Source organism: Podarcis melisellensis (assembly GCF_964234715.1).
Source record: "Podarcis melisellensis genome assembly, chromosome: 2".
Classification (NCBI taxonomy): domain Eukaryota; kingdom Metazoa; phylum Chordata; class Lepidosauria; order Squamata; family Lacertidae; genus Podarcis; species Podarcis melisellensis.
In genome coordinates this window covers 14786996-14801725 of record NC_138529.1, presented here as the reverse complement: position 1 = coordinate 14801725, position 14730 = coordinate 14786996, and positions in this window count along the sequence as shown.

The window sequence follows — 14730 nt, the reverse complement described above, 5'->3', positions numbered from 1 at the left end:
GAGCCTTGCAACACAAGCCCCATGCAGGGAACTCACAGGCTCCTAGAGCTGGAAAGGACCCTGAGTCATCTAATCCAACCCCCTGAGATGCAGGAATCTCAACACATTGTCCCCCATCCAATTTGAAACCGGACCAGACCCTGCTTAGCTTTGCAATTGTGCTAGCACATGCCCTCCCACAGAGGAAAATCAGGATGCGCTTCTTTCGGGGCTGCACTCTTATGGGAGACAGGTGACTCTCATGAGAGCACAGCCTCCTCCCCCAAATGGGCATCTTTTTGAGCCGTGTTTTCACAGGACACCCCAGGATCCGATCAGAAGCCAGGGAGGGTTTCTGTAATTCCAGGGTGTCCCTCTCGAAACGGGACAGTTGAGATGTATGCTAGCAGTTTTATTACTGCACCACTAGGAGGACTCCCCCCTGTGCAGGCTCTGTCCCACCCCCATACCTCCATCCCAGCTGCTCAGTCCACCAGGGGAGAGCAACACCTGCCACGCCCTGGGCACTGGCAACCCACGCTATGCCACTGGCATGCCAGTATACCAGTCAAAAAGCCACAGTTCCATAGTGCAAGAAGTACTGCATCAGTTTCCATAACGCAAGAGGTAGCGTGAAAAATACATTAGAAAACAAGGCAGAAGTGCTAGCATTTCAATCGGGGGGCGCATTCCCCATCTCTGAATGCGCTCGCCCTATGGGCTCCTCCACACTTCCACTTGTTCCATGCCCAGAAAGCATGGGTCCCAGTGGTTTCTGGGCACAGGTCTGAACAGCTTTCTGTCTGTCTCAACACTTCCCCTGGGAAACCCCACTCTTTAGTGCTCAATCGGAGCAAACATCAGTCTGTGAAAACACAATTGACATTTGTTCCAATGAAGATCAGGGTTTCCTGGGGGAAATGGCGGGACAAGCGGAAGTCTGAATGAGCCCTATGTTGTGCCTGGCAGAAGAGGACACAATTCCTCTAATGCTAATCAAGCTTTTTATGATTGGACCGACATTATGAAAAGCAGCTGTAGTCACAGTTCTGCTTATAAGGCTGGACTGTGGAGGAGGAGGAGAAGGAGCATTTTAATAGTAGTATTTTCCTTCCAGAGAAGCAAAAGAACTATCAGATTTAGAGACCCTGATGTTGGGAAAGATGGAGGGCACAAGGAGAAGGGGCCGACAGAGGACGAGATGGTTGGACAGTGTTCTCGAAGCTACCAGCATGAGTTTGACCAAACTGCGGGAGGCAGTGGAAGACAGGAGTGCCTGGCGTGCTCTGGTCCATGAGGTCACGAAGAGTCGGACACGACTAAATGACTAAACAACAAAGCAAGGGGGAGGCAGTGCTTTCTCTTTTCCATAAATTCCTGCATCCGTTATGCAAAAAGGGTGCAGCAGTTACACCAGAAATCAACATGACAAAGTGCACCAGCCAAAACCCACAGCCAAAAGAAGGATGAAGTGTGCACACTTGACCATGTTCACACTGCATTTTCTCCACTTCTTACTGCAGTTGCTCACCTCAAGTGACTTGGAAATACATGCCTAATAGACCCGTCTCTCGTTTTCTGCAGTCCTTGTTTTGTTTTGCTTTCCCTTCTCTCAAAACGTAGCTCATTGGATGTTTGCGATAAGGACCTGTCTTTCTCACCGTCTCGCTCCAAAGTTTGGGAGTCACTCTTTGGAGCCATCACCATCCCTTTGAACCAAATGGTTCCTCAGGGGAAATGGCATTGCACTGTGCACAATGGCTATCACATCGAGAGAGGCTGACCAGATCTCCTGAATTGACATTTGCACACCAAACCGTGCTGGTTGGCCCGAGGCGACATCCTGCCCCCTCAAGACTGGGAGGGGGGTGCTGAGCCCCATCCAGCAAACATTGTGAGGCTGTAGAGGCCTCAGCCCCATAGAGTTGGAATGCCTGCCCTGGAATCTCCAAGGAGGACTGGGAAGATTTCCTGCCTGAAGCCCTGGACAGCCATCGCTAGTCAGTGTAGACCGGGCATCTTCTGTTAGAATTCCTGCTCCATGATTTCAGTCATGGGATTGTTGTCTATCACATGACGGTGTATGTTTTGACCCAACAGTGTCGAAAGTGACGGAGACAGGATGTTTGTGTTACTGTGTTCTGTGAAGTGGGACTATTGTCCTTTTTTCTTTTACTCTTTGCTGTCTGATGCTAGAAAGAGAGGGAGCCATGTTGCAGTGCTCCGTGTGTGTTTACTGTATATGTAAATAAAGTAGATTAGCCAAAATGCTGAGTTGCTGAGCTCTGTCACACAAACTGCGAAGACTCTTCGGATCCCTAAGTGTGCCGATGTCTGTTGGCATCGGTCGCTGTGATGTTCGGGCTGAAGAAAGCTCTTGAAGCTCCAGAACGATCGACCAGGAGGGAGAGAACATGCCAGTCGGGCATATGTCTCTGCCAGGGTCCTACTCGAGTGTAGGACGAGCTCCTGACATCTTCAACCTTTTTGAACCCAGGACCTACTTTTAACCTAAACATGCATTTGGGGACCATTTCTTAATTCCCCCCCCCATATATTTGCATGGTGTTAGTGTTCCTATTGCAACGCAGCCTACTAGCAGGTCCCATCCCACCAGCTGAAGACCAGTGGTATAGACAATACTGTCGGAGAATAATAGAATCATAGACTTGGAAGGGACCCCAAGGGTCATCCAGTCCAGCCCCCTGCAATGCAGGAATCTCAGCTAAAGCATCAAATGGCCATCCAATCTCTGCTTAAAAGCCTCCAAGGAAGAAGAATCCACTACCTCCAGACGGAGATCATTCCACTCTCAAACAGCTCTTACTGTCAAAAAGTCATTCCCGTTATTTAGTAGGAATCTCTTTTCTTGAACTTGAGTTCCGAGGCCAGGGGTTTTTTTGGCCGGGGGGGGGGGGAGAGAGATGCATAGCTGTCAACTTACAGATTTGAAAATAAGGGACCAGCAGCCTCGAAAATAAGGGATCAGCAGCCAAAATAAGGGATTTTCCAAGCACAGGTATGTTCAACTTCTGAGCCCCTCCGAGCCAAAGGCAGAAAGCCCAGCCAGCAGTCAAACGAAGCCTCAAGCGGTGGTTCCCACAGCGCAGCAACCCGGCAAAGGGGATGCAGCAAGGAAAACCACCGTCACCTCTCCGCTGGGAAGCGCTGAGCAAACATGAGTCCCCAGGCAACGCGGCTGATTTGATTGGCACAAGGCATGCAAGCTCCACCCCCCAGTCGTTCTTAGACTCCTTATTGGGTGAGCAACGCAGCCAAGCAACACAGTTGGAGCCTCCCTCCTCCCGGGCTGGCAGGGAGGGAGGGAGAGGAGCTGCTTCCTTTGAAACTCACAAAATTTAAGGGACATCATCAATAAGGGACAGCAGCGGGACACGGCGCTGGGATAAGGGAGTTTCCCGCCAAATTAGGGATGGTTGACAGCTATGGAAAGATGCACTTTAATGTATGGTGCAAGCACATCCTTGGGCTGTAGCGGCCCAATGTTTTTCTCTTGAAGGCCAACCACAATTACCTAAGTAGTCAAGTAAATTATGAGCAAGCATTATATTCAAAGCCACCCATCTGAATGTAAAAGCAGGTTTTGGAAGGGGGGGAAATACAACTGAGGTGTGGGGTGGGGAGAAACAATGAGTGAGAAATTGTTTTGTCTCCTGTTCACAGCGGCAAAGAACGATCCTGCTCTCTTTTTCCCTGGCAACGTCGCAATTGAGGCATGATAGAGATTACGCTGATGTGAAGACCTTTCAGGAGATACTAGTCTTTGTTTAAAAAACCCGAGGGAGGCCTGCAATTTGTAAAGAAGGCAGAGCAGGGAAGAAAGTGAGGCTTGCAAAGATGCGCGAGGTCTCTTCTGGCGTGCGTGATCAATGCCGGCATGGAATTGAAATGCCAATACCATTTATTAGAGGGAAGGGATTTCGATAATTCTGCTTTCTCATTGCGATCCTCAGCTCGGGCTGCTCAGCACCAGGCACGATAGGTTAGCAAACAGGTCTAATCTCTCCTGTGATGATCTAAGAGGACCCTAAAGTCAATGGGGGGGTGCAATTTGTACTCATGTGGGACAGACTGAAGGATGGTGGCTGTCTTGCGAGAGGAGGAGGATGTGTATGAGAGGAAGCTGCTGGATTTGCATATGCTAATTAATTCACCCACTTGCACACGGTGGCTTCTTATCGATTAAACAAATGGTTTGGAAACCACTCAGGTGACAACTGTTTTAAAGGCAAAAGTTATCTCTCTTCACCCCACCCAAAGAAACGCTTTAATGAGCTGTTTCGTTGGTTATCGTCTCACCCCACCTTGCATCTTCCCTTCGGTAGCCCACAGAGAGAATTCAAACTATTAACTATTGACAAATCCCTTGCCTCTTAATTAAAGGAAGTGTCAGTTATAGATGGCTGGTGTGGTATAATGAAGTAGCCCAGGACGTGAGCGGTGAAATCTCTTGGCTTAAACAATGCTGTCGCCACTGAATCACTAGCGGACCTCTGGCAAGGTAGGATCCAGCAAGGAAACCTTTGAAAACTTGTTGTCCCATCCTCCGGAATGCCACAGAACAGGTGTGGTGAATCCTTGGCCCTCCAAATGTTGCTGGACTACATCTCCCAACATTCCTGATGATTGGCCACATTGGCTGGTCCTAATGGGAGTTGTAGTTCAGCAACAACTGGCAGGCCAAAGGGTCGACAAGGAGAACAGGTCGTTCACAGATCAAAGAAAGAGAGCAACACACTTGGCTAACTTACAGTTAGGCTGGATCTAGACATATAAAAAAAAAACGTTTCAGAAAAATACATTGTAAACCTCATAGTGGGAAATCACATTGCCGGAAAATGGAACTCTATAACGCCATCTGGTGTCACAGCTTAGTCGTTTAGTCGTGTCCGACTCTTCGTGATTCAATGGACCAGAGCACGCCAGGCACTCCTGTCCTCCACTGCCTCCCGCAGTTTGGTCAAACTCATGCTGGTAGCTTCGAGAACACGGTCTAACCATCTTGTCCTCTGTCGTCCCCTTCTCCTTGTGCCCTCCATCTTTCCCAACATCAGGGTCTTTTCCAGGGAGTCTTCTCTTCTCATGAGGTGGCCAAAGTATTGGAGCCTCAGCTTCAGGATCTGTCCTTCCAGTGAGCACTCAGGGCTGATTTCCTTCAGAATGGATAGGTTTGATCTTCTTGCAGTCCATGGGACTCTCAAGAGTCTCCTCCAGCACCATAATTCAAAAGCATCAATTCTTCAGCGATCAGCTTTCTTTATGGTCCAGCTCTCACTTCCATACATCACTACAGTGGTACCTCGGGTTAAGAACTTAATTCATTCCAGAGGTCTGTTCTTAACCCGAAACTGTTCTTAACCTGAAGCACCACTTTAGCTAATGGGGCCTCCTGCTGCTGCCGCTGCGCCACCGCTGCACGATTTCTGTCCTCATCCTGAAGCAAAGTTCTTAACCTGAGTTATTATTTCTGGGTTAGTGGAGTCTGTAACCTGAAGCCAAGGTACCACTGTACTGGGAAAACCATGGCTTTAACTATATGAACCTTTGTTGGTAAGGTGATGTCTCTGCTTTTTAAGATGCTGTCTCGGTTTGTCATTGCTTTTCTCCCAAGAAGCAGGCGTCTTTTAATTCCGTGACTGCTGTCACCATCTGCAGCTTTATAACACATTTAAAATGCTTTCTTTTCTTTTCTTTTTTAAAAATGTAGCTGATTACTCTGTTTCTTTATTAAGGAAGCAGAACAGAGAACACACAGAGACATCTAAGGGTTGCTGCTGTCTAGCTGAAGCAGTTGTCTGAACTGGCTTGTAACTGCCCCTTCGCTCCCTAGTCCTCTGTGTCAGGCCCCTCCGTCTGCTTACCACAGAAGTTCCCAAAGTTATTCGGCCTACTGCCCTCTTTTTAGAAATTTATTCTTACTCAGCATCCCCCTGGAAGTCTACTTTCTTCAAGCAAAGGGGCGTGGCCGGCGCTGCAGCCTACCTGCCAATGGCCAAATAGGCAGGCAAGCTGCCACCCTCTTCCTGGGCCTGGGTGAAACTGAAAAGGGTTCACGCGAGCCCAGGAAAACCCCTCGCGTCCAGCCAGCACAACTGCCAGATCCAGGGGACATGTTGTTGCCCTCCCTTCAACAGCGCCCGACCTGGCGGTAAGCATCATTACACAACAGATGAAACAGGTAGAATGGTTTTTCAATTTTTTCTTCACTTTTCTTTTCTCTTTATGCTTTCACCACCCCCTTATTTTTATTCTATGCACACCAATTGCACCTGATGGCTTGGACTACTGCCATGCATTCTATGTGGGGCTACCTTTGAAGGTGGCTTGGGTTACCAGTGTGGTGTAGTGGTTAAGAGCAGTAGTCTCGTAATCTGGTGAACCAGGTTCAATTCCCCAATCCTCCACATGCAGCTGCTGGGTGACCTTGGGCTAGTCACACGTCTTTGAAGTCTCTCAGCCCCACTCACCTCACAGAGTGTTTGTTGTCGGGGAGGAAGGGAAAGGAGAATGTTAGCCGCTTTGAGACTCCTTCAGGTAGTGATAAAGTGCGATATCAAATCCAAACTACTACTACTACTACTATTCTTCTTCTTCTTCTTCTTCTTCTTCTTCTTCTTCTTCTTCTTCTTCTTCTTCTTCTTCTTCTTCTTCTTCTTCTTCTTCTTCTTCTTCTTCTTCTTCTTCCTACTGCCATGCGCTCTACATGGGGCTACCTTTGAAGGTGACCCAGAAACTACAACTAATCTAGAATGCGGCAGCTAGACTGGTGGTTGGGAGCGGCTGCCAAGACCATATAACACCAGTCCTGAAAGACCTACATTGGCTCACAGTATGTTTCTGAGCACAATTCAAAGTGTTGGTGCTGATCTTGAAAGCCCTAAATGGCTGCCACCTAGTATACCTGAAGGAGCATCTCTACCCACATCGTTCAGCCCAGAAACTGAGGTCCAGCTCCAAGGGCCTTGTGGCAGTTCCCTCACTGTGAGAAGAGAGGTTACAGGGAACCACTGCCTTACTTGGTCCGCTCTCCTGGCTATGCCTCCTCAGTCACGATTGGTTGTTTGAACTGAGGTTTGGCAGGAACCTCAAGGTTTGTGACTTGGGGAGGCAGTCCAGGAGGGCTCTGACAGGAGTCATGTAGGATGGGGGTGTGCTGTTCGTGGGCACGCAAAAGGCGCCCTCCATTTGATATGGAGAGCGATCATTTTTGGAAGTCACACTCCCCTGTGCTACTTATGTTGGTATGGAGTTAGGCAGAGTTATTCAGGCTGCCACTCTGTTCAACGTTTGTGTGGATCGCTCCTATTTTGAGGAGCTCTGTCTATACTAGGTAGAAAAGCTTATTATAGATGGAACTCACTCACATTCTTTGGCGGCTGCTGTGGCTGCTGCCATCATTTAACAAAAGAAACGGAATCTCCGTGGATAGCAGTAACCTTTTCACCGCTGCGATAAAGCAAATTTGAACGATGTGCTCCGCGCAATCTACATTTCCACCAGTCTCCTGTCACTGTAATAAAACGCTGCCTGATACAGAAATTTATCACTCTCTGTGTGTATGCACAGGAGTCCGCTTAAGGCATGGGTCGGCAAACTAAGGTTTGCGGGCCAGATCAGGCCTAATTGTCTTCTGGATCTGACCTGCGGACGGTCTGGGGATCGCCAGCACGTGGGTCGCCAGCACGTGCATTCTTTTCCTCTCCCTCCCTCTCCCTCACATGGCAGTGGCTGTAGCGCCTCCTCCCTCCCTCCTACTGGTTTCTCCCTGCCCTGCCTAGAGGAGGAAGGGGGCTGGGCTTTGTTGAGCCGCAGTTGGCTGAGCGCCCCTCTTGAGCGACCACCATTTAAATCAGCCCCTTTCCAGAGCCAGCCCTTTCGTGCGCCACTCCTCGCCTCTCCACCGCCGCCGCCACTGCCAGCCCCTGCCGCTCACAAGGCACAGGTAAGCCTGCCTGGTGCTCTTGCATCACACCCCCCAAAAAAATAAAGTCCAGCCCCACCACAAGGTCTGAGGGATGGTGTAATGGCCCCCTGCAGAAAACGTTTGCTGACCCCTGGCTTAAGGCAAAACGAGAAATGCTGCCTTGCCTCACCACTGCTGCTGCAAGCCACAAACCTGCTGTTGCCCCAACCTGAACTGCTCAATCAACCACATCTACAGCTGGTGGAAAAGTGCTGCCACCATCACCGCCGATTTCAGGCCAGGTCAGACCGATTTAGGGTGAGATCTCACAGGAAGTAGTGTGAGCTCAGCAAGGTATCGCGCAGTTTCAGGGAAGATCTCGCCCAAAATGGATGCGATCTCATTCGAAATTGTGCCAGTGCCACCTTTTCTCCCTGGTGGCAGTGTTAAGGCAGACAGGACACCCGCAGGGGTGCCACCGCAGAAGCTTCTGCTGCCAGAGGCAGTGGGCTCACCTTGCCTAATGGTTGGGCCGGCCCCTACACACACACACACACACACACACACACACACACACACACACGGCTGCTGCTTATTCTTAAGGTCATAATAAGCTACATCCTGATGGTCTGCAAGAAACTGTTCACCACTGCACTGTAGGATTGCCAGACCTCCAGGACTGACCTGAAGTATCCAGGCTCCCTGGGTGTCTCCAGGTGGCAGGGGAGGGCCTGAATCACTAGGTGGGTGAGAATTTCTTGCTTGCAGAAAACTATGCATGCAGTTTGCAAGCTTCAGTCCAGCAGCAGCCAGCTATAAATTATTACATAGACTCTCTAGGGAGTCTCTCCTTCTCCACTCCCTCCTTCCTTGTCCCAATTAACCTCCGTCTCCAAGGCTTGGTGATGGGAGAGAGCACATGGGAGGAATCACCAGGGGCTGCCCCGTGACATCATCAAGGGCTGCCAGCCATGATGTCACCAGAGGCTGCCCCTAGCCATCAGGTTTCAGCCTTGAAATCTCGGGGTCTGAGATGCCCCTGACCTGGAGACCCTAATGCATTCCTACCTTGCCTAGTAGCCAGAACAATGGGAAGATTGAACTGGTGTGGTAAAATCTCTCAATTTGCCCAAATGGCTGGACAACCCACGAACCACAGGGTAGAAAGTGGTGACCAGTGGCCAAGCATCATTTATCTAGGCACTCCCAGCTGTGTTAGTGACTGGGAAGGGTTGTTTAAGATGGCTTTGAGTGCCTAGAAGTGGTGCATGCTCTAGTTATCTCCTGCTTGGACTACTGCAATGCGCTCTACGTGGGGCTACCTTTGAAGGTGACCCAGAAACTATAACTAATCCAGAATGTGGCGGCTAGACTGGTGACTGGGAGCGACTGCCAGGACCATATAACATCGGTCCTGAAAGACCTACATTGGTTCCCAGTACGTTTCTGAACACAATTAAAAGTGTTGGTGCTGACCTTGAAAGCCCTAAATGGCCTCGGCCCAGTATACCTGAAGCAGCGTCTCCACCCCCTTCATCCAGCCTGGACACCGAGGTCCAGCTCCAAGGGCCTTCTGGCAGTTCCCTCACTGCAAGAAGTGAGGTGACAGGGAACCAGGCAGAGGGCCTTCTCAGTAGTGGTGCCCGCCCTGTGGAACAGCCTTCCATCAGATGTCAAGGAAATAAGCAACTATCTGTCTTTTAGAAGACATCTGAAGGCAGCCCTATATAGGGAAGTTTTTAATGTTTGATGTTTTATCGTGTTTTAATATTCTGTTGGGAGCCGCCCAGAGTGGCTGGGGAAACCCAGCCCGATGGGCGGGGTATAAATATTATTATTATTATTATTATTATTATTATTATTATTATTATTAGGAATAGGATTTGGTGAAGGTGGGAGCAGCCTGTATGTGATGCTGTATCCTTAGTGTTCTTTTTCTGTACCTACATTCATATGCAGGCAACACTGTACAACCTGGAGGGGAAAGAGGCCTCCATGACCTGAAATGAGAATGCCATGTGCCATCTAACTGGGGCAAGTAAGGGACTGAATAATACAGAGCAGAAGCTGGTTATATAACCAGCAGGTTTTGCAATGCTCTGTGTAGATAGAGAAGGAAGTTTTTGCTTTCGTAGATTTTCACGGGTACAGGAATGCAGGTTTTGGTGTCCTCGGGTGTCTTCCCGTGTAAAAGTTGGGGTGTCTAGGCGACGTTTCGACGAGGTCTCACTCGTCATCTTCAGGCTGGTGCTTTCGGCTTCTTGTTACTGGAACAGAGCAGGATCTCAGTGTTTGAGTTCCTATAAATACTGTTGAGGGGGTGTGGTGTATAGCCTCCAATGTTCTGGGCAGAGAGGAAGTTCCCAGGCTAGTGTGCCTTTTCTTCTTTTGTTCCTTAATTACTTGAGGGATATCTTGAGTGATTTCTTGAGTGATATCCTGAGTACCACTTAGGTGGGTCATTAGGTGTGGATTAGTTGCTAAAGTCTTTGTGTCTTGACCTCTTGAACTTTGTGAAGAGTTTTTCTGAGAAGATGGCTGTACTGCACTTAGTTGTGCTCTGGCTTGGCTTCGTGTATAGGGGCGAGCTGTGGTTTTGTGGCCTGTGTCAGCCAGATCTGTGTAGGGATTGCAGGGGGGTGCAGCATCCGGAGGTGCCACCCCCCTGCAAGGAAGGAAGTTCCAGATACATTTCATACAGGACAAAGGAACAGCAAAAGAGCAGTAAAACAGCTGGGCTTCCCTGTTGCATCCTGTCCTTCTAGGGAAGCTACCCCAAAACGGGTTTAGGATCAAGATCACTATCACCGCCTGGGCTATGACTCTCTGTCAGGGTCTCGCTTTGCTTTCCAACATGTGTTCTGGGCTCTCCAACATGTGTTCTAGTCACTCTGCCATTCCACAGGTTGATTGAGGGCTCCACAATGAGGAAAATGCTACAGGCAACTTGTCCACTGCTGCTTATCTTCCCTTGCAATCATTGGTGTGTGGTCAGTGGCCTAGGGTTACTAGACTAGTCCCCTAAATGTCCCCCTGGCGTCTCCTTCCCAGAGCCCAGGAAGCTTCTGGGAGGCAGGTGTGATTCTCGGACGGGGTCCAAGAGCCCTCCGGCCACCTTCCCAAAGCCAACCCAGTTTTGGGAAGAAGGTAGGAAGGCCCCAACATCCTATCAGAGGTCTGGCACCACCTTCCCAAAGCCCAGGTAGCTTCTGCACAGCTTAGGGAGGCTACAACTACAACTCCCATCTTCCCTGGTCATTGGCGATGGTTGCTGCAGCTGCTGGGACTTGTTATCCAGCAACATCTGGAGGGCCAGATGTTCCCCATTCCTGCATCACACAAAATCAGAAATGGATAGGAAGAGTAAGGAACAGCACGGTTTGCCTGTCCACCTTACTTAACACAAGCCTGAGAAGGCAGCTGGGAAATGCAACAATCAGCCAGTTTCAAGCAATCCAATAGTTCATTGCGCAAAGATCCTGATGCAGCTCATCATGATGACATGTCCGAAACCAATGGAACAAGTTAGACATGAGTTGTTACAGACCCGCTGTTTTCAGCTGGATTCAGCCACCTTAATCTGGATTGGAGCTCTTAGCGGAGAATTCTCCCTGGGAGCGCACCATTGACCAATACCTTGTCCTTCAGATCAGCCTCCATAGGTTGGAGGAAAAGAGGGACACTCGGAGGGTCTGGCATTGGTGTTTCCTGACGACCAGAGCAAGGACTATTGTACTAACCTAAAGCCAAGAATGACGGTTGCACAATATGAAATGCAGCTCAACAGTTGCACGGGTGGAAGTAGGTTGTGCAACTGGAAATATCAGGGCTACAGCAATCTGTTGAGCAACCTCCTATGAGAACCTGTGCTTTCCTCCTGCACCATTTATTGTGCAGGCCATTCGATTTAGTATACTGCTAAGGGACTTCATAAATTACCGTATTTTTTGCTCTATAAGACTCACTTTTTCCCTCCTAAAAAGTAAGGGGAAATGTGTGTGCGTCCTATGGAGCGAATGTAGGCTGCGCAGCTATCCCAGAAGCCAGAACAGCAAGAGGGATTGCTGCTTTCACTGCGCAGCGATCCCTCTTGCTGTTCTGGCTTCTGAGATTTAGAATATTGTTTTTTTCTTGTTTTCCTCCTCCAAAAACTAGGTGTGTCTTGTGGTCTGGTGCATCTTATAGAGCAAAAAATACAGGAGTGCTACATTGAAATCCACCCATGATGGTATCTAACTCCAGTTAAATTAGCAAAAATGTATAAAACCATGGAAAGCAAGTGTTGGAAATGTAAAACAACAGAAGGGACATTTTTTCACATGTGGTGGGGTTGTAAAATTATAAAGGAATATTGGGAAATGGTAAATCCACTCCTGTGAGACCTAATAGGAAATCTTCTGGTTTTTTAAACAAAGGTGATTTTAAACATCTTCTTCATTTCATCATAAATCATTTCCCAATATTCCTTTATAATTTTACAACCCCGCCACATGTGAAAAAATGTGGAACTTTGTATGCAACTATGGCTGCATGGACATTATTAGCCCAACTTTGGAAAGAAGAAGATGTCCCAGCTAAAGAAGATTGACAACTTAAATTAATGGAATATGCTGAAATGGCAAAAGTGACAATGAAACTAAGAGGAAGAGATGACAACGAGTTTAAGGGAAAATGGAAGATGTTTATTGCATATATACAGAAGCATTGTAGAAAGGTTAATACATTAGCAAGGTTTTAGAAATACTTGTAATTTGATTATGAATGGATAGCAGGTTATACAAATGGATTGCAAATTTAACAAAGGACATGCAGTATGTTGATTAATAATGGAACCAAGGAAGGGACTGGGGGAAGTCAATTTGTTTTGTTTTGTTTTGATTTTGTGTTGTTGTTGTTGTTGGAAAATTAATAAAATGTTATCAAAAAGAAAGAGAATCATAGAATCATAGAAGAGTTGGAAGAGACCACAAGGGCCATCGAGTCCAACCCTCTGCCAAGCAGGAAACACCATCAGAGCACTCCTGACCTCTGCTTAAAGACCTCCAAAGAAGGAGACTCCACCACACTCCTTGGCAGCAAATTCCACTGTCAAACAGCTCTTACTGTCAGGAAGTTCTTCCTAATGTTTAGGTGGAATCTTCTTTCTTGTAGTTTGGAGCCATTGCTCCGTGTCCGCTTCTCTAGAGCAGGAGAAAACAACCTTTCTCCCTCCTCTATGTGACATCCTTTTATATATTTGAACATGGCTATCATATCACCCCTTAACCTCCTCTTCTCCAGGCTAAACATGCCCAGCTCCCTTAGCCGTTCCTCATAAGTCATCGTTTCCAGGCCTTTGACCATTTTGGTTGCCCCCCTCTGGACATGTTCCAGTTTGTCAGTGTCCTTCTTGAACTGTGGTGCCCAGAACTAGACACAGTACTCCAGGTGAGGTCTGACCAGAGCAGAATACAGTGGCACTATTACTTCCCTTGATCTAGATGCTATACTCCTATTGATGCAGCCCAGAATTGCATTGGCTTTTTTAGCTGCCGCGTCACACTGTTGGCTCATGTCAAGTTTGTGGTCAACCAAGACTCCTAGATCCTTTTCACATGTACTGCTCTCAAGCCAGGTGTCACCCATCTTGTATTTGTGTCTCTCATTTTTTTTTGCCCAAGTGCAATACTTTACATTGAAAGAAAGAAACCGACCCATGAAATTGAAAGCACTCATGCACGGACAAAGTTGCACAAATGCACTCATGGAAACAGCCACCCACGTAGACACAAATGCCCATGTGGTCACAGCGATGTTGAGGAATATTGGGTGGTTGTTGAATCCATCTCCCATAGTTGATTCAGGGGCAGCATTGCTTGGACAACTTGATCCAAGTCCTGGGTGGGCGGAGGTTGCTCTGATAACCTCACCATGCAGTAGTTGTTGTTGATGGTGATGATCATTGAGGTTTGAAGCCAAGATGTGGTCTATCTGGTTCTTCATATATATATATCCTTTGCACTCTTTTTAACCTCAGCGCTCTAATGACTACTTTGCTTTCTGCAGGCAACGAGGGGAATAAGAGCCCTAAGGGGAGAAAAATATAATGAATCACTGTAATTATTACTTAATCCATTGGCTCCTCTAATGGTTTTCGTGACTGATAATTAGTCAAAGCAGAGCCCCACGTAATTGCCACGTAACCACTAAACAAATGGCAAAATGGGAAAAGCTGTCTGGCAGCTCCCCAAGAGACACAGGGAACGGTAAGTTGGGGCGCACAGAGAATTATTGGACGGCTGTAATTATATGACCCATCTGATTTCGGTGTGTTATTACAACACAATGCAGAAGTTTCAGGGTAATTAATTGTTTCCAGCTCCCTTTCCCCCCATTTCTGCCAAGACTGAACAATCCTACCTGATCTTACCTTATTCTTGTTTGTTTTGGTTTTTTAAGAGATAGAATTACAAAATAGCAATTCCTTCCCATTATAACTTAGTTCCTCTACAAGATCTTGCCTTGGCTAGCTGCATTTGGACAGGAGCCAAATGCAATTTGTTCTCCCGTGGTATGTTTATTATCAGGACCTGCATACAACGTGCTGCGGAATCTAAGTGATATATGAATGCAATTAAGCTCAGATTGGCTGGAGATTTATTTATTTGTCATATTTTTAAACCTCCCTTCTGCTGAGGTTCTCAGGGCGGGCTACAAATCATAATAAAAAACACTGATTGAAACATCTATCATGAAGGCATAGGAATGCAATTATCTTAAAACCAGCAATGGCAGAGCATGAAATCCCATAGGAGTGGGAAGCGCGAATCCTCTTATGAACCTCCAAA